The sequence below is a fragment of the Siniperca chuatsi genome, linkage group LG5, assembly GCF_020085105.1.
Source record: "Siniperca chuatsi isolate FFG_IHB_CAS linkage group LG5, ASM2008510v1, whole genome shotgun sequence".
NCBI lineage: Eukaryota > Metazoa > Chordata > Actinopteri > Centrarchiformes > Sinipercidae > Siniperca > Siniperca chuatsi.
In genome coordinates, this window is record NC_058046.1 from 10778654 (window position 1) to 10787384 (window position 8731).

Below are 8731 nucleotides of genomic sequence, written 5' to 3' on the forward strand. Positions count from 1 at the left end.
TTATTTTTCTGGCTCCATCTTTTAATGTAGGCTTACAGTGATTGCGATTACAGCTGCTCTCCTAGTTGAGTAGCACTGATTAGAAGTCGCTTTGCATAAGAGCCTTGGAAAATGACTAAGATGTAAATGTGAATTAGCGTCAGCGCTAAGGATGCAGACAAGAGGCCCAAAGCTACTGAGAGAGCTCCTCTCTGGAAATTGAACTGACACGTTCATTTCCAAAACATTTTACTGCATATCCAGTTGGGCACATGAAGTTCAATGTACAGTATTCTCTAAGAAACAGAAAATACCCTGTATAAAGTCTCCAGTCTCCAGCACAGTAATTTGTTGTAATCTTGTGAGAGTAGGTGTCACTTTTTCATGTACAGTAGGGATGCCTCCTTTTGGAACAAAACTCTTTGCCTGCACAGTGTTGTGTGCAGAATTAAATTTGTCCTTATGTGAAGAGTATGAAGTGGATCAAGTTGACCGCTCACTCTCACAGCATCAACCCACAACAAGTGTCTGAATCCCACACTTCTTGTCAACACAGTGTCAACAATACAAATGATGGCTTTTGTAAGCTTTATATACCTGGAGAAGGTCAGCTGACAAAATTCAGTGTTTAAGAACAAACACTACCTGATTATTTATGTATTTATTTCCATCTATCTGCAGTGTCTAAGGATAGCAATGTTGGTTGTGTAATCAGTCAGATCATCTGAGATATTTTGATTACTAATGGGTACATAGCCATTAAAATTGCTGTGGACACTAACAGTGCATTTTTGGTGACCCCTCCACTTTTCCTCCAGCAACAATATCAGATAAAGTTCCACTGGTACACAAGAAATTAAAAAATTGCCATGAAATTAATTATGACATTCAATATACCAATTGTGGTGACCTGTTGACCTTTCCATAATTTCAGGCCAAAATTTTCACTTGTATGAAACATTTCTCAGAATCTAACGGCATGATTTCCAGTGAACTTACTGACTGCTCCCCAGAGGATCACTGTCTATTTTGGACATTAAATGGCTTTCTTTTAGGGTGTTTGGTTCCGTTCACTCAAACAATGGTGTGTTTGCCTGGTTGGTGCAGTTTGTTTGGGCTGGTGCGAAAGCTGTCAGTCAAACTCTGGTGCAGACGAAACGAGACCGCTTGAAAAGGAGGGCCTCTGTCCACTTCCAAGCATGCCCTGGTGCATTTTGTTTGTGGTCTCAAAGCAAAAGGACCAACCACAGGATTTCATGATAGAAGATATGTGATTTTAGCATGATTTCATGAGCTTAACTACTATTACATCTGCTGGTGTGAACTGTTCAGGAGGCGATCTTATAATTGATTTGTATTTGCATTATTGCATTATTTGCATACATTGCTTAATAATTTGTAACCATGTTACCATGTTACCAGTAACCATGGTAACACGTCAGCGCGTGATTGCATGGATTTTCCCTGATCAATCAGACAGTCAAAAGCAGTTGAAACTACAGTGTGTTGTTCTTGTATCCTACTCCGTGTACTTTGGCAGTTCATTAAGTCCATTAAAAAGTGTGTGACAGCGCATTGCTATAATATTGCTGTACAAGACGCCTCTTTCCCATCCTGTCTCACCAGTTTGTCATTATTCATGCGGCCAACAATGCGGTTATTTCTTGAGTTCTTTGTGAAAGTGCTGCATGACTTGCTGTCAGTCACCATCATTTGATTTCCCCATGGATCTATGCAGCACTGATGATGCAGGATGACATCCCCAAAACTGTCCAAATGAGTTACCTGTCAGTCAGTATAAGTTCATGTTAACGCCTCTTGGTTCAAAGCCAGTGTGAACATGAACTCCACCAGAACTAAAAGGCAACAATGAACAATTCCTTCCTTGGTCAAATGAACTGAACTACAGGTGTGAAAGCGAACCCATAGCCTTTTTTCTAAGGCCACCCTCAGGACAAACTTGTATATTTTAAACCCTTATCAGCAAGGTTCTAGGACGATCAAAATGTGTGTACGTTCACACTCATATTGTAGCCTCGAGGGGCTGCTACCGGGCTTCTGAGTTGTAGGCCTCTTGTCTCTGACAAACAGCAGCATTTTTGTTAAAACCAGCGGTTAGAGAGTGAAAAGTTAATTAAAAATAAAGCTGCAGGGTTTGTCTGTGTATAAGCCATATAAGCCTCTGATATCATGAGCTTTATCAGAGTTTAACATAATGTTTTTTTCATAAAAGTTCAGCCTTGAAACCCAGAAGCCCCCGGACAAAACAAATCACGTTTACATAAGCGGACAGCATAATATGAAGTAAAATAATGGGTTCAATATCATCTTAGAGGGGTACTTCAACGATTTTACACATCTAACTCTGTTTACAGGTGTTGGGGAGTACAACTTGTATAAAAAGGATTTTGTGTCTCCAGAGGGAGCTGCATGAAGTCATGTGTTGTGTTGAACATTGAAAATGTCTTCTGGAACTAAGTGAAAACAGGGTCCAGTTCCATTTATGGACAGAAAGTTTGGGGTCGAAGGTTTCATTTTTCAGTCTCTTTCTGCACTCAGGCTGAATTAGGCTTGCATTATCTTTTTTGATAAAACAAATCAAAAAAGTATCTCTTACTTGTCTCTTAAAGTATCTCTTACTTGTATCTCTCTGCAGGAGGAGGAGCACATACATGCAGCCAAATAAGCAATGGCTTTCCGACATTTAGCTGCAAATATCAAATTCATCTGGGAGTTGTTTAAAACATGGCTGCTGAAGGATGCATCAGTCAGCTTTTAAAGAAAGGTGACCAGGGGTCTCTGGAGTGTTTTATCCATCTCCTCAACATGAGGAGTTGGTGACAAGTTGGTGACAAGCCCCCAGTTCCACCCCTTACCCTCACTCTTTACCCCCACCTTTCACCCCTCACCCTCAACACCATCCCTCTCTCCAAACCCAAACACACATATACCATTGTCATATAAAATTACATGAAATATGCTTGCCTTTCCCTCAAAAATGTATTAAATAATTGTTAACTGAATGTGAACACTGCTGGTACTGCAAAGTGAGTGAGATGTACAGTGGTGTGAAAAAGTGTTTGCCCCCTTCCTGATTTCTTTTTTTTTTTGCATGTTTGTCACACTTAAATGTTTCAGATCATCAAACAAATTTAAATATTAGTCAAAGATAACACAAGTAAACACAAAATGCAGTTTTCTTATGGTGGAGTCATGAACACTGACCTTAACTGAGGCAAGTGAGACCTGCAGTTCTTTGGATGTTGTTGTGGGGTCTCTGAATGGCTGAAGAAGAACAAAATGAAGACTTTGAATCCTATTGAGATGTTGTGGCATGGCCTTAAAAAGGTAGTTCATGCTCGAAAACCCTCCAGTGTGGTTGAATTACAACAATTCTGCAAAGATGAGTGGGCCAAAATTCCTCCACAGCGCTGTAAAAGACTCATTGCAAGTTATCGCAAACGCTTGATTGCAGTTGTTGCTGCTAAGGGTGGCCCAACCAGTTATTAGATTTAGGGGGCCATAACTATTTCACACAGGGCCATGTAGGTTTGGATTTTGTTTTCCCTTAATAATAACAACCTTCATTTAAAAACTGCATTTTTTGTTTACTTGTGTTATCTTTGACTAATATTTAAATTTGTTTGGTGATCTGAAGCATTTAAGTGTGACAAACATGCAAAAAAATAAGAAATCAGGAAGGGGGCAAACACTTTTTCACACCACTGTATATATCTAACAATTTTAGAGTGTTATAGGCCTATATTAGATATAAATGATGCTGGCCATTCAAATGAATGCAAAAACCATGATGTTGCACAGCAAGAAATACACTAAGAGAAACTTAGTGTATTTATGATGTCATTAAATACAGTTTCTCTCAGCACCCCAACTCTGACTGACTTCCAGCATCCCTGTTCTCACATAACATAAATACAGCAAAACTATTTTTTTATTGCATCAACCAAGAACAGGTCAGTGTTTAACATGATGTGTAAACTATAATATCCATCAAATACTGTAGGATCTCCAAGAATACTATCATAAATATTCCAGTATTCAAAATATCACAGCCTGGTTGTCTGAAACACTGAACAGAAATCGACCACTGGTGTGTGAAACTCTATCATATGTCAATTTAAATTCATGTCTCACATTCACGTCAACAAAATAAAATGTGAAATATCACTTTAAATCTGAATAAAAAAACACAAAATATAAGTTGTGTTTTGGGCATGTTACATATGCAAAGCTGTTGGACCTTTGTCAACAACAACTCTTTGTATGTGTGCGTGTGTGTACGCACATGTGAGCAAGTACACACACAGACACACACACAAACACACAATACATAGTGGTCGTCTAACAAAAAACAAAAAACAACATTGAAACCAAACCTAAGCCCTTGCTACCAAGAGTTTTTGTGCCTAAAACTAACCAGACCTTAACCATAGCAGTGTCAGATCAGAAAACAGTTTTATTTTTGCAATAGTGATTTGTAACAATTTTGGAAGGCAAAGACAAATCAAGTCGTCCTTCTGATAGGGTTGACAGATCAGAAAAGACTTATACTGTATGTGTCCTTCTGGAGGGCAACTAAACAATGTATTTTGTTGTTTTGTTTGGAGGATTTGTTGTTTTCAGACCACTTTTGGTGCATATTCCACTTCTCCAGCATTTATCTGTATGTTAGGTATTTTCCGATAACTTGCTTTGCTAATACAGTCAATTGCCAAATACACAACTTCCAGCTGACCTTCAGAGCTTTGAGGAGGTGATAGCACAACACAGAAATTGTGTAGAAATTAGTGAAAAACTATGAGTGTAATAGTTGGTTTGTTTAGCCAAGCAGCAGTCGTGAGGAGGCTTTAAAAGTGATGTCAGTGCATAACATCTTTTATATTTCTTTGCTATGTAGAGAGGCTTTCTGTAATACATCAGGACTAAAAAATACCATTTATTCACCATCAGTAACCCATGAGCCTTAACAGGCACCCTTCCATTATTTGGTTCCTTTCAGGATGTAAAGAAGAGGATTTTACAAAAACACGCCAAAGTAATGCATTTAAAAATCCTGAGCAATACATTCACTTAGTTTATCATTTAAAGCCCTGTATAATATTCTTATATTTTTATTAGGACGGAGTCTATCTGGCAGTATTGCATTTATACCCAGTGACTTCTTCCATCTTTTTATTTATCATATAGACTGTTAGCACATAAGTCGTGTTTAGTTCTAAAAGGCTTGTTTCCCATATTCTTTCTCACTTCATTTACTTGGCCATTTCCATTTTCTAACCTTCAGGAAAAGCCATTGACTGCCATTCAGTTTTGTCCTCTACACTCACTCTCGGTTCTAGGTGTAATTGCTTTCCCTGCTGATGACTTTATCATCTGCCTCGAGATACTTTGTCTAATTTCACTCTCCAGAATTGTTGGACGTGAAAGGGAGCAACATTCATGCACATACCAGAAAGCAAACTGAGGATTTTGTGGTACTTTCAAATCTTGCGACAGCAAAGTGTGAAAACTGAGGGTGTCAAACAGAGAGGTGTTATTTTTTCATGCAATTGTGTGATTCATCCTCTTTAGCATTTCAGCTCACTTATGCTCCATATCAGTTGAAGCAGGATCAGTCGGTTGGTAGTGAGAGATCAAGGTTTGTAGCACCTTTCTTTGAAGTGATAATATGCAAGTTCTTTCTTATTAATAAATGTCACCTTTGCTACTCTGTTTCACCTACTGATGTCATTAAATAGTGATTCAATTTATTAGCCAAAAAAGGCCTTTATTTGCAGTATAAGGGAAGTTCTATATCACAACCCTATTGCCAAACCACAACATCAACATTGGACGATTCTACAAAACCCCCAAGTTAAACATTTTCTTACATCCAACGGCAACATTTTTCAAATTTTCGCTTTCTACAATATCTGCGCATGCCAATAACAGTATGGTTAAGGTCAGGGAAAGATCATGGTATGGCAAATAACTTATGATTAATGTATGGTGAACTTCAGTTAGTTTAGTTAACTTAAACAGCTATCCTCGTAAAAACCCTCTTCTGAATGGGGAATGATGCAATTTACATGACAAAGTCAACAACAGCACGTGTTTGGAATATGTAGAAGAAGCCGAAGTGTTTTGATGAAGTATGGTGGGGTAATGCATAAACTGACAGCAAAACTATTTTATATTTGCCTTGCATGACTTGCATGTTGGTGCAAAGCTGAAGGTACAGCATTGTTTATGTGTGGGAAGCTGGTGAGGGATGATATTTGTCACTGCACTAGTGAATCATACAATGCACCTGCATGAAGAGGGGGAGAAGTGCTTGTCGGATGGTCGAATAGCTGCAGTCCCCCCCCCCCCAAGTACACTGAATACAGTGTGTATGATTTTTAAACATACTATTAGTCCAACAGGTAGAAATGCTTCTTTTTCTCTGGAAGCCATCTGCAGATAGGACACAATGCTGGTTTAACCTCAGGACAGCAATACTGTAGCAGGTTGAATGGAGAAGGATGAAGAAGGTCACTCATATCAGTTTAGTGAGTTGATTTTGAGGATCTTTTGCTTTGTATGTTGGAACAGGGGTACACTCCCCCCCACCCCCATTGTTAAATGAAGTGGATGTTAAATATGTTGTGGTTATTGTCAGCAATGGTAATACAAAAGGCAGAAAACTTGTTTTTTAGTGCTACTGCATGTAACACAGTTGTACAAGGACTGTAGATTTACCTCTCTTGAAATTCATTCAAAGTCAATAGGCAGCATGGGTGGCTCATCATGCTGGTAATCACAGGACATGTGAGTCAATTACAGAAAATAATCTAAATCTGAAGCCTTAAAAAGTATTAAAATATCTAAAATCTCCAGTTGAAAGGCTTCAAGCAATGAAAGGCTTCTTTACAGTACAAGTCCATTCTTAGATCATACAGAATACAAAATGCGTCTGTCTTGCTAAAAACAGTGGGACTTATTCTCTTCATGATGTAACAAACATGTCCAAACATTTCAGCTCTGTTGTGTCATTCCATCAAGAGATGAGGATCTCTTAACCAAGCTGCTGTTGCTGTTTTATTGCTGCCCTGTAGTCAAGTGTCTCTGTGGAGAGTTGAAAGCAAAGAACAATCCATGAAGGCACTGATGCACATTTTGTCTCATTTTGAACTAATTTTTTCAACTTTATCCTGCGTTTATTCTGACTGTTTAGTCTGACAATTGTAGCTACTGTACGACGACTTTTTGGTTGTGTTGGCTCTGTATAAATTGGATTGAAAATGGTTCCCATGCATGTTAAGTAAACAGTGCAGGAATTGCAGGCCACTTGGTATCTTCCCTGCTGATGCTCTGCCAGGGATGCACTAAATCTATCTTCAGTTCTCTTTTAGTTCAGGGGCTTTTTTCCTTCAGTCTGGTCTAAAACATGTGAAACACTTGCTCAGTTGGATTGAGGTCATGTGACTAACTTGGCCAGTCAAGAACATACTTTTGTTTGGTTGTAAAAAAAAAAAAACTAAAAACCTGTTTGTTTGCGTTGGCTATAGTTTTTGGATGAATGTCCCGCTGCATTGGGGGACTATGTATACAAAGGGCTAAGTGTCCTTCACTGTTTACTAGAGGTGTAACAAAATATAAAGACACAATATTTGCAATACAAAACCATGACAGAGCCGTTGTCAATTACTGTAAATCTTGTCATCTGGCAGGGTGAGCAGAGCACCGTGGAGTGGCTTTTCCAATGTCAGAGTATCCGTGTTCTCTTTTACTTCAAGATAACGAGCAAGCTGCATTCAGTTAAAAAGTGACATGAATTTACGTCTCACTTTGATACTGCATGCAGTGTTTTGGAGTTTTTTCAGTCTCTAACCTTTGGCCACAAGCAGTCAATAAGCGAGCTCCCTAACGTCTGCTGTGACAACAAGCAGCGACTGACTGACTTCCAAACTCACCAGGAACTCTGCAGTCTCTTATCACTCTCTACTTTACAGACTGAAAATATTTGCTTAATCATTCAAAAATACATTTCACAGCATACAGCAGTATATTGGCTGCAGAAATGTGAGATCATCAAAACTAAAAGTAGTTAATTCATAGAGTTTATTTCTATGTTTATCTATTTGTTCTAGGGTGTAATTTGGTGGGAAATGTGGAGGACTGTCTTATGGCACAAACACTTTCATCCACAACAGCTCTACTTGAATTAGAAAAGAACAGACAATTCCAGATGATGTATAGTCCCATGACACACAGCTGTATATGCAGCATCAGCTGTTGCTGTAGCTGAAGCTATTACAATCCTGGGCCAATTGTGATTACTGCAATTGGGACTACTTTTTATCTCAGGATAAAGAGGGGTCCCTGGAGTCCTTTCTTACTTCTTGATTTCACTTGGATAGGCAAATATAGTATGTCATCTACAAGCCCAGCAGAGGCTTTTAGGATCCCTTATGGTCTGGGACCCTGAGGCATTACTTGTTGCCATGTTGTCACATTAGACAAGTAGTACCGGACTACTAGTAGGAGGAGGACCTCACAGTAGGTCAGAGAGGCAGAGGAGGTGGAGGAGGGCCAGGAGCAATCATCAGTTTATCACTTGGGCTGATCAGGCATTGGAGATTGAAATGTCATCTGAGCTGGGCGAGGCAGTTGCGCCTTTTTTCACGGCCACTGCTACTTAACATAAAGGAGCTGGTTCTCAGTTTTCTCAAACCTTCGGAAGCTAATCTCTTGTCAGGTCTGTGCAGAC